The 15000-nt window shown below is 38.8% G+C and overlaps 1 protein-coding gene across 3 annotated transcripts in view; it reads left to right on the plus strand.

The window, feature by feature from the left end:
- Positions 1-15000, plus strand: part of LOC143022418 (carbonic anhydrase-related protein 10-like) — a 902084-nt gene that overhangs the window by 519895 nt on the left and 367189 nt on the right. The window contains exon 2 of one of the 3 annotated variants that reach the window (XM_076180602.1): positions 12597-12712. The exons of the other annotated variants lie outside the window; for them this stretch is intronic. The gene's annotated coding sequence lies outside the window, so the exon portion shown is untranslated. The remainder of the gene's footprint in view (positions 1-12596; positions 12713-15000) is intronic. 3 annotated transcript variants of the gene reach the window in all.

The following is a 15000-nucleotide window of genomic DNA, read 5'->3' on the forward strand; positions in this document are numbered from 1 at the left end:
TTACATATTGTGTTTCGTTATGGGCAAGTAGTTGGCCATCGTTTTTAAATAAATTAACCATTTCATAAGATAATGATATATTTTCCATAAAAAAAAAAATTATTCAACAGATGAAATATCCAAATCTAGGAATATCTTAAAACTGTCTTCAATACCTTTGTAATTGATCTTTAAAAAAATTGGTCTCCGTTCATCATTCAAATTTAGGGAGCATTCTTGTAATACAAGGCGTAATAATGTAAATCTATTTTTGTATGTATTTATGACTAAACCATCTAAACATATAAATTTTGCTTCTGGATTTTTTCAATAGTACGCCGCAGAATATAAAATTCCTGCTTAGCGGAGGTAATCTAATCAAAGTTAAAAGGGAGATAAGCAGTAATTTATTATACGTACACATTTAGCTACACTGTAATTGCGTTAGAATTTTATAGGATATTGTCTTCATCGTAACTGTCCTGATGAGAATCTATACTCATTATTTAATGTTTTCATTTGCCTCTTCCTCTTGTCACAATTTGATATTTAATTACTTAAATCTGTATGTCTTAGTTGTTACGACTCAACAGAGCATGCCATACTCTTTGCTCTTGTTATATTTTATATGTATTTGGAGATAATGGCAATTAATTTACTTCATTCTATTTTATGTTAATTTGGTTTACTTTACTCACACACACACACACACACACACACACACACACACACACACACACACACACACACACACAAATATATATATATATATATACTACATGCATACATATATACATACTATCTTTTTACCTAATCTAGCGTCGCGCGCAGGGTAAAGTGGCTAGTCACGACAAGATAAAATGTACCCTCCTCATCCTTTTCCCCCTCATCACACGCGGCCCTCCCCCTTTTTTCTTTTGTTTGATTTTTTTCCCTCACAGGTAATTCTACTGAGGACAAACACATATCAGAAATCGAATAAAGATGTACCCGGGAGTAGGAAGGGGAGGAAGGGTGGAGGATGGGAGCCGATGTCCCTGGCTTTGACACGTTGACATCTGTGACGTATATGACGATCCTCCATTTGCTGATTGGGGCGTGAATAGTAGCTGGCTTAAAAAAGGAAAAGGATGATTCAGGAGAGGGTGCGGGTGGTTGGGGGGAGGGGGAGTTGGACCCTTCTCCTCCCGAAAGAAAAGATCCTACGTGTAGAGACGATCGTGTAGAAAAAGACGGAGGAAAGATCATACGCAAGGAGGTGCTGGTGACTGCGGCCGAAGGCGTCACCTTTGTCCTACGTGACTTGGTAACTGTTGCGGGGGAGGGGGGGAGCGCAGGTAACACCGATGATGCTAAGGGGAAAATACTGCCTGAGAATAGTGTCTGATTACTTTAGGTTAGCTGCACTGAAAACGCTGAAGATGCAGGAAGCGTACTATTCTTTTTATTTTGTGATAATGATATATACTGATGTGATAGTGATAATAGGAATAACAGTAATAACAAAACAACAACAAAAACAGCAGCAATAACAACAATAACTGATAATGGAAATGATAATGGAGTGGGTTCGAATTCCACCGCTGCCATCATATGTTGTAGTCTTAAATGTGCGACTATTACATTGATAGAAAATTATAAACTGCGGTCTCTTGACGGCCGTTTAATTTAGTAGTCTTTATACACTGCCACAGTCAAGGGCCTACCAAAAAGTACTGCCGTTCCCAGCTTGGGTATGGTATGAGCGCCTCATCTCATATTCAATATCTGGCCATAATTAAGATGATTTACATTTTATGTTTAATATAAGAAGATATATGAACACAGTTATATGCAATTTAATTATGATATATACTCGTGTGTATGTATGAATGTGAATGATATGTGAATATTTTAAATACAAAGTTACGTAAATATAATGTTTTAGTAATCAAGAAGGCTATTCATAGAAACCAATGGTGGTAAGATGCGTATATCAAGTGCGATGTACAGTGCGTAGTATGTAAGTGTGTTTGTACGTATGTTTGCCTGAATGTGTGTAGTCTACTTCTAAGTATGGGATGCATGATTTTAGGTACAACACCTTTGTGAAGTTGGGATTCTCTATAACTAAAGGGGATCGCTAGGTAGGAAAAGGTTTAAGAAAATGAACTGGTGGAATGTAGCATTAAAACCGAGTTCCGTTTATGAGGCCAGTTTTTCTTTTATCACTTCTTTTTTCCTGCACTATATATGTATATGTATATATTATATATATATATATATATATATATATATTATATATATGTATATATATATACATATATATATATATATATATATATATATATATATATATATATATATATATATATATATATATATATTGGGGGAGAAAAGAAGAGGTGGAGGAGCCTAATTCCCTCACTCCACTCCATTTAAGTCGTGTGTTTATGACAGAAGGTGGCTATATTCCTGTTCACTACCGGAGGGCTATTTGTTAGAGAGAGGAGAGAGAGAGAGAGAGAGAGGGGTGGGGGGAAAGCCTAAACAAAGGCTGTATAACAGAAAAAATACATATATGTAGATGAAAAAAGGGTACGTTACACGGATTCATCACCTCCTTGTTGGAAAATTATAAGAAATGGGCCTAATTTAAACCTTAAGAATCTCCAGCCCCTAAAGGTCCAGGGCCAGCGTAAACTTTATTGAATTAAGATGAGGCGCTGCCGAGGTGGAGAGCGAGTGTGTGTGTGTGTGTGTGTGTGTGTGTGTGTGTGTGTGTGTGTGTGTGTGTGTGTGTGTGTGTGTGTGTGTATTCTTTTGGTCTTTGGATCACGTGTTGGACTCGTGATCGACAGCTATTTCCCTCCTGGAAGAGTGCTCAGAGCTCGTAGGTCCGATCTATGGGTAATGCTATGACCTTGCACACACACACACACCCAACTCCCCGCCCACGAGAGTCAGAGTAACGACCCGTGGCACAGCGATACCGAAATAATTTCGGCCCTGGGCAGGATTCGAACTGGGTACTGGGAGCACTTCTGCTTCCCAGTTCAGCGCTCTACCAACTGTGCCACCGTGTGTGTGTGTGTGTGTGTGTGTGTGTGTGTGTGTGTGTGTGCGCGTGAGGGGGGAGCTCGTAAGAAATCTACACTATCATTTTGTTAACAATCGATATGCACTCTAAAACAATGTTTTTCTTTTTTATTTGATCTTATTTTAATTTGTTCTAATGATGTTTAGTAAGCGATCCCAGGGTGTTAAAAACTCAGTCGTTTATTTGCTAGGCTGTCATAGAAATCAAAATAATATTTGTGATTTGCTGAAATTCTAAACTCGAAGACTTAGTCATGATGAAAGGGTAGATTCTAAAATGTTCAAACAGATAACCAAACGCATGGATAAGTGAATGAATAGACAAATAACAGAATGAATCTAATCGAATAAAGGGACAACTGAAAACAGCTGAAATAGAATATTGGAGGTAAGAGGTGAAAACGTATTTCAACGAACACGTAATTCGCTAACGAGGGAGAATAACCATTCTCCCAAAAAAGAAAAGGAAATAATATATAATAATGTGCGATTGCGTTCATGAAATAAGGATCAAGGCTCGATGAGAACCATCTGGGGTAAATGCAGGTATGTGGAAGTGACAGAAGGAAAAGAACGAATGATAAGATAGAGATGGCTGAGGGAAAAGAAAAGATAGACTTGAAATGCCCGTGTAATGAATGCCCAGTGTGTACAGGCTACCAAATAGAACTGCAATTAGACTACGATAAAAGTAATTATTGGATTAAGAACATGTGAAAGAGAAGGGAAACTGGAAGGAAAAGATGACGAGGGTTAGGAAAAGTAGAAGAGGGAGAGAGAAGAGGAGGGGAAGGAAGCGAAGAGAAAAATGGGTGGTTGAGAGAGGGAAGGATATTGGAAGAAAAATAGTAAATGTAAAGAGTATAAAGAGGAGAGGGAGGACAGGAAAAGGGGAGAAAAGAAATATGGGTAATTAGGAGAAGGTGGAGGAGAGTGGGCGAGGAGGGTGAAAGGAAAACAAGAAAGGACAAGACTAAAGTAAAGGAAGACGCCGAGGAGGAGGTGGGAATAAGAGGAGCATTAGAAGAAAGCAAAGAGGAAGAAGGGGATGGGGAGGAGGAGTTGGAGATACAGACATGAGGACTGGAGTAGAGGAGAGGGAGGAGGAGGAGAAGTATGAAGAGGAATGAGGGGGAGGATAGAGGAAGCTGACGAGGAGGGGGAAAGAAAGAGTTCAGGGGAGAAAGAACGAAGACCAATAGGGAAGACAAAAAAAGTGGAAAAAGACAACAGGACTAAGGGAGGGGAGATGACATTAAAACACACAAATTACAACTGCACACCGGCAGTGGAGCACGAAGAATACTCTTTAGGGAAGAAAGAGCACCGGACGCAGGAATGTATTGATTGTCACTTTTGCTGTGCAAAGGAGAGGGAGAGAGAGAGAGAGAGGTTGCAGGGCTGAATAAAATCGCCTTATACCACGCAGAACAAACATCCAAGTCACCAATAGCAATGAAAGGGCGAAGGAAGGAGGACCGAATAACAAATGGGAGGGAGGCACGGAGTGGAATTGAGGTTATGAGAGTAATACAGAATAATGGATGAAAGAGTGAGAAAGATATAGAGGGATGAATAAAGAATGGACAAGGATAGAGATGAAAGGACAGGGAAGGACAAGAAGCGAGGTGGGAAGCCTTTGATGATAAAATCAATTAATTTTATTCTGGCTATCGACTGATTATTTTATGTAACTGAGGCTTTGTGCGTTATAGTCATTACAATTAAGGGACCCATACCTGGTCAATATTCATTAACACTAATCATATTGTCAATACTTTTACCATTACTGATAGCTATGGTCTCCATTCTGTTTTTAGTATCGACCATAATGATCTGGAGGTCTTTAAGGGATATCTGTTATTAATCCACCACGGTCAATATTATTGAAAAGAAAAAATCGTTTTGTTAATATATTCTTATTATGTCGGGGTCAGTCCCTGAAGGGGTCATATATTGTAATAATAATAAAAAAATCGTGTGATATCGGAGAACATATTAGTTTGACGGTTTGTAAGAATTCTATCAAGTACCTAGCTATGGAACACAACACTGAGGAACTATCGCCATTTATTTCAGTTTATTTATTTATTTGTTTGTTGTTATTTGTTTGTTTATTATTTGCTTGTTTTTCGTTCATTATTATATATCTGTCAATTTATTATTATTTACTATTTACCTGTTTATCATTTAACTATACCTATGCATTTATTTATTTTATTTATTATTATTTATATTATTATAATTTTTATTTTATTTTATTTGTGTTATTATAATTCTATTTATTTTATTTTATTTTATTTATTTTACTTTATTTTTTATCATTATTATATATATATATTTTGCATCCGACCTAGTTATGGACCAAAAGGTCTCCTGTCGGCATGTTCTGCCTTTGTAATCTCATTGTGATCTTTTGTATTTGATAAAGCGCGAACAAGTAAAACGTCGTACTAATGACGGCTTCATCCTCGGTGTTTCTTGTGAGAGAATCATCAGCAATTGTCAATTGCATGCACATTGACAATAACCATATTGTAAATTCCTCTGTTATTGATAGTCATAACCTCTTCCATGCTTTCAATATTAATCAAGAAAATACTAGATATCTTCATTTTTTTATCAGGAACTGTCAATTGCATGCACATTGACAATAACCATATTGCAAATTCCTCTGTTATTGATAGTCATAACCTCTTCCATGCTTTCAATATTAATCAAGAATATACTAGATATCTCTCTAAGATATGCGGTATCTACCTGACATGGTCAGTATTGATGGAATTAATTCTGTATTGTCAGTAAATATTAATTGTGCATGTCTCTTCTCAAACTAATTCAAGGTGGAAGGTGATTAATAAAAGGAGACAAAATACTGTGTAGATAAATCCGTTGGCTGTTTAAATTGACTTGTATGTTAACTCGGTCTGCCGCCGAGCGATTTTATTCAGCAGAACAAGTTGAGGTCCCTCAGGTAGGCAAATAGTAAACATTCTGTGCCAAGGGAGAGGAGAAACAGAGCGAGAGATCGTAGTGAACGAAAAAAGGAGAGAAAAATTCTAATCATTTCCGAAAAGGGGGCGAAAGTCTGTGAAAAAAAGGAACATCAGTGAGTGGAGCCTGGGCCTAATTGAGTTGAAGAAGGATAGTAATGACAAGAGAGAAAATGGGAGAGAAAACGGAATGGTGGAGTGGCGGGGGGGGGGGCTATGGTCATCACTGGAGAACGGGAAAGTGTGTGTGAAAGTTGTGAAAGGGGAAATGTACGACTATGTGAAAGTTGTAAAAGGGAAAATGTACGACCTTGCTGTTCCTCTTCCCTTTTTTTTCTTCCTAGTTCACTCGTTAGCGTCCATGTTCAACTACTACGTTTAATTTGTCTAACGCCATATGAACTTCATCGCCACTGTCGTCACTTAAGGGAAAAAAGTGTCAGTAATGAAGGCATCAGGATCCACGCTGACGTTCGCAATGAAACGTGGTAGGTAGTTAGGACAAGGTAATGAATCACGTATTCATTGGTAATGAATAGAGAAGCGATGGTAAAAAGTGAGTGGAAGAAAAAGTTATGAGAGGATGAAGGAGAGTGAGGAAGGGAGGAAGGAAGGACGTAAGGAAAGGAAGATGGAAGGAAATAGAGAGGGAAATGAGGGTTTGGAATAAGGAAGAGGAAGGAAAGAGGAGATAGAAAGAGGAAATAAGGATGGAAATAAAGGAGAAAGGTAAGAGGAAAGATGAGGAGGAAGGAAGTGGAAAAAGAAGGAATGGGAGGGAAGGAATAAAGAAGAAAATGGAAAGAAGAATAGAAGGAATTGAAGAAGAAAAAGAAAGGTGGAATAGAGAAAGAAAGGAAGGAAGGGAGAAGGAAAGGGAAAGGAAGGAAGGAATGGGGTAGGAAAGGAAAGGAAAGTGGAAGGAAGAAAGGAAGGAATGGGACAGGAAAGGAAAGGGAAGGGAAAAAGAGAAAAGAATGGAGAAGGAAGGAAGGAAGAAGGGGAGAAAGAAAATGAGAGAAAAGATGAAAGGAAAAGGGATAGAAAGGAAAGGGAAGGAAGAAAGGAAAAGTAAAGAAAAGGAAGGAAGGAAGGAAGGACGGCGGTCCAAGTAATGGGGAAGGAAGGAAGGAAGAAGTGGAGAAAGAAAAGGAGAGAAAGGGTGGAGGGAGAAGAAATACAAAGGAAAGGGAAGGAAAAGGAAAAAAAAATGAAGGAAGGAAGGACGGCGATTCAAGTAATGGGGAAGGAAGGAAGCAAGGAAGAAGGGGAGAAAGAAAAGGAGAAAAAGGGGTGATAGGAGAAGAGATAGAGAGGAAAATGAAAGAAAATGAGGGAAGGAAGGAAGGACGATACAAGTAATGGGGAGGGAAGTCCCGTGAGCAATTTGCGAGGAGCGAAGGAGGAACGCGCTTGAAGGCGATGTTGCAGGGTACCTGAAACGCGAAGGTGGCCGTGGCAACAAATTTAGGGATGTTGTAATTAATACGGAATGGGCAGGCCTCGGGAACGGCCAGCGAGTAATAGGGAGGACATGAATTGGGAGTCGGGTGGTTAGGCGGGTGGGGGGGAGGTAGTTATGGTCAGCAATCAATTAACTCCTCGACTCTTGTCTAGATGAAGCTTCCCTCTCACTGAAGAGAATCGCCTTGTAATTGTCTAGATCAAAGTTGTACATAAGAATATAAGAATGAAGGAGACTGCAAGAGACCATGAGGCCTAAACTAGGCAGTTGCATGTCCATGACCACCTGTCATACCCATCCATAAAGTTGTCCAACCGTTTCTTAAAACAATTGATAGTTTCAATGCTCACTACTACATGGTTACTAAGTCTGTCCCATTCGTTGACCACCCTATTAGTAAACAAATTCTTGCCTATTTCCTTCTTAAATCTAAATTTGCCCAGTTTAAATCCATTACAACGAGTCCTGCCCTGTTGTTTTGATATGATGACCTTGTTTGTGTCACCCTTGTTAAAACCTTTGATCCACTTGAACACCTCTATTAGATCACCCCGCACTCTGCGTTTTTCCAGAGAGTGTAAGTTAAGGTGCCTAAGCCTCTTTTCGTGAGATAAATTTCTGAGCCCATGTATCATTTTGGAAGTCGAATATGGAAGGTAAAGTGTAAATGTTTATAGACGAGGTGGCGGTTACTATAAAAGGGGTTTTGTTTGCCATGAACCTAATATAATTCAATAAGCAAAATATGAAGATGAACTCAAGAAGGATTGAAGATTATATGTAACACGTTTTTTATCTTGATCCTTTTTTCAAAGAATTTAAATCTATCGAGGCAAGGCTGTTATATCAAGGAGATAGTTGATAATGCAGAGGATGAAATTCAAATTAAAAGTTACCTAATTCCATGTATGTTACACAATTATGTAACTTTTAACATCTAATGTACACCTTTTGTGGCAAGACGCATCAGAGAAACAGGCTTGCAATAGAATAACCTCTTTTAAAAAAGGAATTCTTGTGGTGATAACACGCAATTAAGGAAATGTATCCTTGAAAGACGGCGCAAGAACTAATGAACCGAAACAAGGATTTGGTCTCTGGAGATTAAGGATTAACGAAAGATTAAGTTAGGGGGGAATCTCTCAAGACGAAACACACTAGAAGTGGTACGGCCGCGATTGAAAGATATATAATTATGACGTTCTTTCCCAGCCGGCGTTACAGACGTATTTAGCTCACTGATTGACAGAAATGGGAAAAGATAAAAAAAGAAAGTGTCCTGGGTCGTAAATGAGAAGGGGGAGGGGAGTGGAGGGGTGGGTCTATCCGACGCCATTGAAGTCAACGAGGTCCCCTGTTTCACAAGGAGGGCGGGGCGGGGCTGGGCGGGGGGCGGGGCGGGCGGGCTTAATGGAAAATCAATCAGAAACGTCGTGTTTGATAACGATAGTAATTAGCAACACGTTATTCTGACCGATTTGGGGCGAATAGGTCGCTCTGGTGGGGCCAAGATCAGGGTGACCTGATATAGGATAATTATGCTAAATTTAGCATATTTTTCAAATGAATAATACTATACTAATCGAGCGATATAACGAACACTGAACGTATTAAGAGAAACAAAAAAAATAAAATTATTTTTGCCAATTTAACAGAATTTCAGTTACTGTCTATCATATTCACTTTGGTCATCCTGCTAAAAGCATTGGGATAGTCGGGTAATATATTCTTAGCACACTCGATAGACTTGGATAAAAAATAATTTAGATTTTTTCAAGGTTAATTGAGGGAGTCTATCACCTCTTTACTTTGGATGTTGTCTCTTTTTTCAACAATGTGGCTTTCCAAATTAATCGTGACGTAATCTGTTGAAAGGTCGAATGGACAAAGAGCTGATGCATAGAATGAATAAATAAATAAATAAATGAATGAATAAATAAGTTGGTTCGAGTCCTGCTCTAGAATCAGCGCCTGATGGAAGTAAGGCCATAGTGTGGTCCTGCAATGGCAGCAATGCCAAACCACCTCGCAGAGCAAATATCCACTAAGATTTTTTTTCTTTCTTTTTTCAATATGGAGTAGATTTGTAACCGTTGTCGTTTATTACACTCTTCATTTCCCATTTTTGTGCAAAAATAGTAAAGATTTTTGAAAAAAAAACGAGGACTCCCGTCGTGAGCACAAGTGGAAGAATGACGAAAACGTGGAGAGAATAGAAAAGAAAAAGAATAATAAGAAGAAAAAATAGAAAAAGAGGAAGAAGTAGAAAAAGAGGAGGAAGAAGAAGGAAGAAGAAGAAGAAGAAGAAGAAGAAGAAAAAGAAAAAGTAGAGAAAGATGAGTGAGAAGAATTATAAGCAGAAAAAGAGGAAGAAGAAAAAGAAGTAGAAGAAGAAGAAGAAAAAATAGGAGAGAGGAAGGAGAAGAAAAGGTAGAAGAGGAAGAAGAAAAAGTAGAAGAGAGGAAGAAGAAAAAGTAGAAGAGGAAGAAGAAGAAGAAAAAGTAGAAGAGAGGAAGAAGAAAAAGAAGAGGAAGAAAAAGTAGAATAAGAAATAGAAGAAGAGGAAGAAAAAGAAGAAGAAGAAGAAGAGGAGGAGGAGGAAGAAAATAATTGGGGAAAGGAGGAGGAGGCGGACTGCGCGGGACGCTAGCAAGGGTGGGACCCCCGGGAGCGGCACGTTGGGTAGATTTATGCACAGAATTGGGCCGGATTAGGCGGAATTGGGTGGAAGAGTAGGTGAAGTGGCCGTAATTGAGCAGAAGGATTGGAGGCTTCTGCGAAGGGAACAAATGGGTCACGGGAAGGGAAATGGACTTTATGGAAGGGAAAATGGAAGGGAAAGTCAAGTCCCTTGGGTAATAGAGTCGTTTATGTGCCTGCGCGTTTAGGCGTTTATGTGTGTGTGTGTGTGTGTGTGTGTGTGTGTGTGTGTGTGTGTGTGTGTGTGTGTGCGTGTGTGTGTGTGTGTGTGCGTGTGTACTTTGTGAGTGAGCGTATTTGGTGTATGTGTGTATTCGTGTGTGTGTGTGTGTGTTTGCGTGCGTGCGTGTGTACTTTGTGAGTGAGCGTGTTTGGTGTGTGTGTGCGTGCGTTTGAGTGTGTGTGTATTTAACTAGTTGTATCTTATGGGAAGAGCTATGCTCGTAGTGTCCCACCTTTGTATCTCGCAGTGTCTAGATTGCTCTAGTTTGTGTGTGTGTGTGTGTGTGTGTGTGTGTGTGTGTGTGTGTGTGTGTGTGTGTGTGTGTGTGTGTGTGTGTGTGTGTGTGTGTGTGTGTGTGTGTGTGTGTGTGCTATTTTGTCTACAATTGCCATCTCTTGTAACCTTTTCTTAACCAACACATTGTTTTATCTATTTTTTTAAACAATTCTTACGCGAGTTTAGGATATGTTTATCTCATGTTTCCTCGGTCTTGTTATTCCTCACGTACTTGTCAATGGGCTTGAATTATTCATTCTTGTAGGTATAAAGTCTGAAAATTTCCCCCACGTAAAGGGGATAGCCAATTCAGCTAGGCCATCGTTTCCCAACCCCTGGCATCGCCAAGGCATCTTGTATGTTATTTTTTGTTTCAAAATTATATAAATTTAATACAATAACCATATATATTAACACATATACAAATAGATTAGTGGAGTCGTGGTTATATCATGAGAATCATATTGGGGTTGCCTGGAGAAAAAGTTGGGAAATAATGAGCTAGACGAAACGGATGGCTGACATCATTCGTCATTTCTGGGCGCCTCAGGGACGAAATGTCGCCAACGTCGTCGTCGTCATCACAATCACCATCGTTGTCGTCATCATTACCTTCACCATCACCACCATCACCAATCATGACCATCACAATCACCATCACCATTATCGTCGTCATCTATCTTAACTGCTTGTTAATTTGTTTTTATGTGTTCATTTATTCACTTATTCATTTATTATATGTTTATTAATTTGTTTGTTTCTGCGAGTAGGAAAGAACGGCACAAACATCTCACCTTTCCTGGGTGCTCCGTCATGGCCGTCAACCTTTTTCTCTGGAAAAAAGATCTATATCGCATTTCACATTTCCATTTCACCCAGTCGACTACAGCGACCGAAAAGGGAGAGTAAAACGAAGAAAAAATGACGAATCATTAATGAATAATGTTTTAGAATTTATCCACTCTGTCCGGGTTTATTCTGTTCGTCATAGATTTGAAGATAATTACACGAAAGTCATTTGATTTACAATTTGTAACATGTATAAGCTCTCAAGCTCACGTGTGTTGTCAGTAGACTTCATTGACACCCCTTACGGATCAGAGGCGCGCATGGTACGTTTATTATCATTGGAGACCATAATCTACCTAAAGAAGAATGCTGATCACGTTTTCTTTTGAATAATAAAATCGTCTAGCTCTCGTGTTCTACCAATGGACTTCATTGACACCCCTTACGGATCAGAGGCGCGCATGGTACGTTTATTATCATTGGAGACCATAATCTACCTAAAGAAGAATGCTGATCACGTTTTCATCTAAAGAATAAAATCGTCTGGCGTCACAGCTCTCGTGTTCTGCCAGTGGACTTCATTGACACCCCTTACGGATCAGAGGCGCGCATGGTACGTTTATTATCATTGGAGACCATAATCTACCTAAAGAAGAATGCTGATCACGTTTTCTTTTGAAGAATAAAATCGTATGGCGTCACAGCTCTCGTGTTCTGCCAGTGGACTTCATTGACACCCCTTACGGATCAGAGGCGCGCATGGTACGTTTATTATCATTGGAGACCATAATCCACCTAAAGAAGAATGCTGATCACGTTTTCTTCTGAAGAATAAAATCATCTGGCGTCAGACAGACCTAACGAACGAGTCGTCAAAAGTGTCATCATGAAAAACTGTTTTTACAATATATTATGATGCTGATGACCATGATATTTACTACATTTCTGTTTTTATATTTACTGTGTAGTTGCTATTTTTGCAATTTATTGACTGAATTAATTTCTTAAAACATCGATGTATATGGACACAAAAAATAAATTACTTAAGATGTATTCAACAATTTCACTACTAACTACGGTCTTTCTTTGACAGGTGTGTGTACAGAGCAGACTTTTTTTCCCCAAGATTTGTTTTCCAAAAACAAAAAGAAAAAAGAAAAACATGAGAGTGGACAGTGAAGCGTTTTCATTATAACACAGCTAAATTACGTGAGTATTATTATTCTAATTACAAACGGGATTAATCACTTTGAATTGACCACGCTTGCTTGTTCTAGTTATATCCAAATGTTTTACATATATATTTATGTATATATATATATGTGTATGTGTATATATATGTACGTATATATATATACACACACATATATATATGCATATATATATATATATATACACACACATATATATATGCATATATATATATATATATATATATAATGTGTGTGTGTATTCAAACATGAAAATATATGCATGTATACATATATGTATGTAGGTATATAAATGTAAATATGTGTGTGTGCATGTATGAGCGTACACAAACACAATCCACACAATTGATCTAAACGTACCTATCATTTTGCGAATAATTTACATTTACGAGAAATGAAGAGGCAGACGGAATGAACCCTGAGAGCTCAGCCATATTTTATACGCGTTAGCAACACCTCCCCCCCCTTCGCTCACTGAAGTAAAACCTTAATGAGATTAGCATACCAACCCAAGCCCGTCCGTGGACGTCTAAGTGGTTTCGATTCTATAAATGGAATACGTGAGAGAAGACACAGTTGTCCTCATTTTACAGATAGTTGTCCTCTTTTTTTTTTTTTATCTGCGAACCGTACCCGGGGGATGGGTCCCCCGCCCCCACGCTACCCTCCTTTTCCTTCATTAGATTTTCGAGCCTTTTCTTTCGCCAGAGCCTCTGAATTAAGGTCTGTAATGGCGAGGGCGAAACATGATCTAGGAAGAAGAATGGATGTCTGTCTCCCTGGAGAGATTATTCTTACGTAGTAGCGGGAGCTCCGAGGAAATGTTCATACTGTGAGAGAAAATTGTTTGTGCATATGTATATGTATATATATTGTGTGTAATAAAACCACTTGGAAAATAAAGTGAAAGTTGACCGAACGTTTTCGTCTGTTTAAGACATTTTATTTTCCAAGTGGTTTTATTACACATTTTGTGAATCACGTGTTTTTGTGATTTATTCGCGTGTATACACACACAAACACTCACACACACACACACACACACAGACACACACACACACACACACACACACACATATATATATATATATATATATATATATATATGCACACACACACACACACACACACACACACACACACACACACAAATATGTACTGTATATATTCTTCTTAGAGGACTCTCTGAACTTGTAAGACTGGTCTAAACGCAAGATAAACACCGCCATCATTGTAGCCATGCACGAGAAAGTTGATGAATTTTCCTGTGACAACGTTTGAGATCTGTCGTTACTTACCACACTCTATAAAAAACAAGTCTAGGATTACGAAAGGCGAGTAGTAAGCTTGGATCAGACCAAATAAGAAATAAAGAGCATCTTCATGATCTGTTAAGTACTTGAAAAGAGATGTGAATACGCTCAGGATCACCATATAATATTTGTTGACTTCAATCAGGCGTACGATTGTATCCGCAGAGAAATCTTAGGGAAATCTTGGCCCTCTTCGGAATCCGATTCAAGCTTATAAGACGCGTCTAAACATTCAACAAATTCGTAACTTTCCGTGTAAGGGTCTCTGGAAACTTCGGTGGGCCTTTCCAGACTGCTTCCGGTGTAAGAGAGGGATGGCTATTAGTTCCATGTCTCTTCAATTTAGAACTGGAAAGGGTATTACGACAAATAGTGAGGTATAAGAGTGGTGTTGTGATAGGCATATTAAGGCTGAAAGAACTCAAGAGTGGCGTTGTGATAGGCATATTAGAACTGAAAGAACTCGTGTAAGAACATAAGAATGAAGGAGACTGCAAGAGACCATGAGACCTACACTAGGCAGTTCCATGTCCATTACCACCTGTCATCCCCATCCATAAAGTTGTCTAACCGTTTCTTAAAACAACCGATAGTTTCAGCACTCACTACATGGTTACTAAGTCTGCTCCATTCGTTGACCATCCTATTAGTAAACCAATTCTTGCCTATTTCTTTCTTAAATCTAAATATGTCTAGTTTAAATCCATTACTGCGAGTCCTGCCCTATGATCTTAATATAATGACCTTGTTTGCGTCACCCTTGTTAAAGCCTTTGATGCACCTAAAAACCTCTATTAGATCAGCCCGTACTCTGCGTCTTTCCAGAGAGTGCAAGTTAAGATGCCTAAGCCTCTCGTAAGGTAAATTTCTGAGCCCATCTTGGTCATTCTCCTCTGTACAGATTCGAGTGAATTGATGTCCATTCCATAAGACCTTATGTTAATAACGTGGCTATCCTTGCAAAACACATGAG

Source organism: Oratosquilla oratoria, chromosome 44 (assembly GCF_046742065.1).
Source record: "Oratosquilla oratoria isolate Oo_2021 chromosome 44, ASM4674206v1, whole genome shotgun sequence".
Classification (NCBI taxonomy): Eukaryota; Metazoa; Arthropoda; class Malacostraca; order Stomatopoda; family Squillidae; genus Oratosquilla; species Oratosquilla oratoria.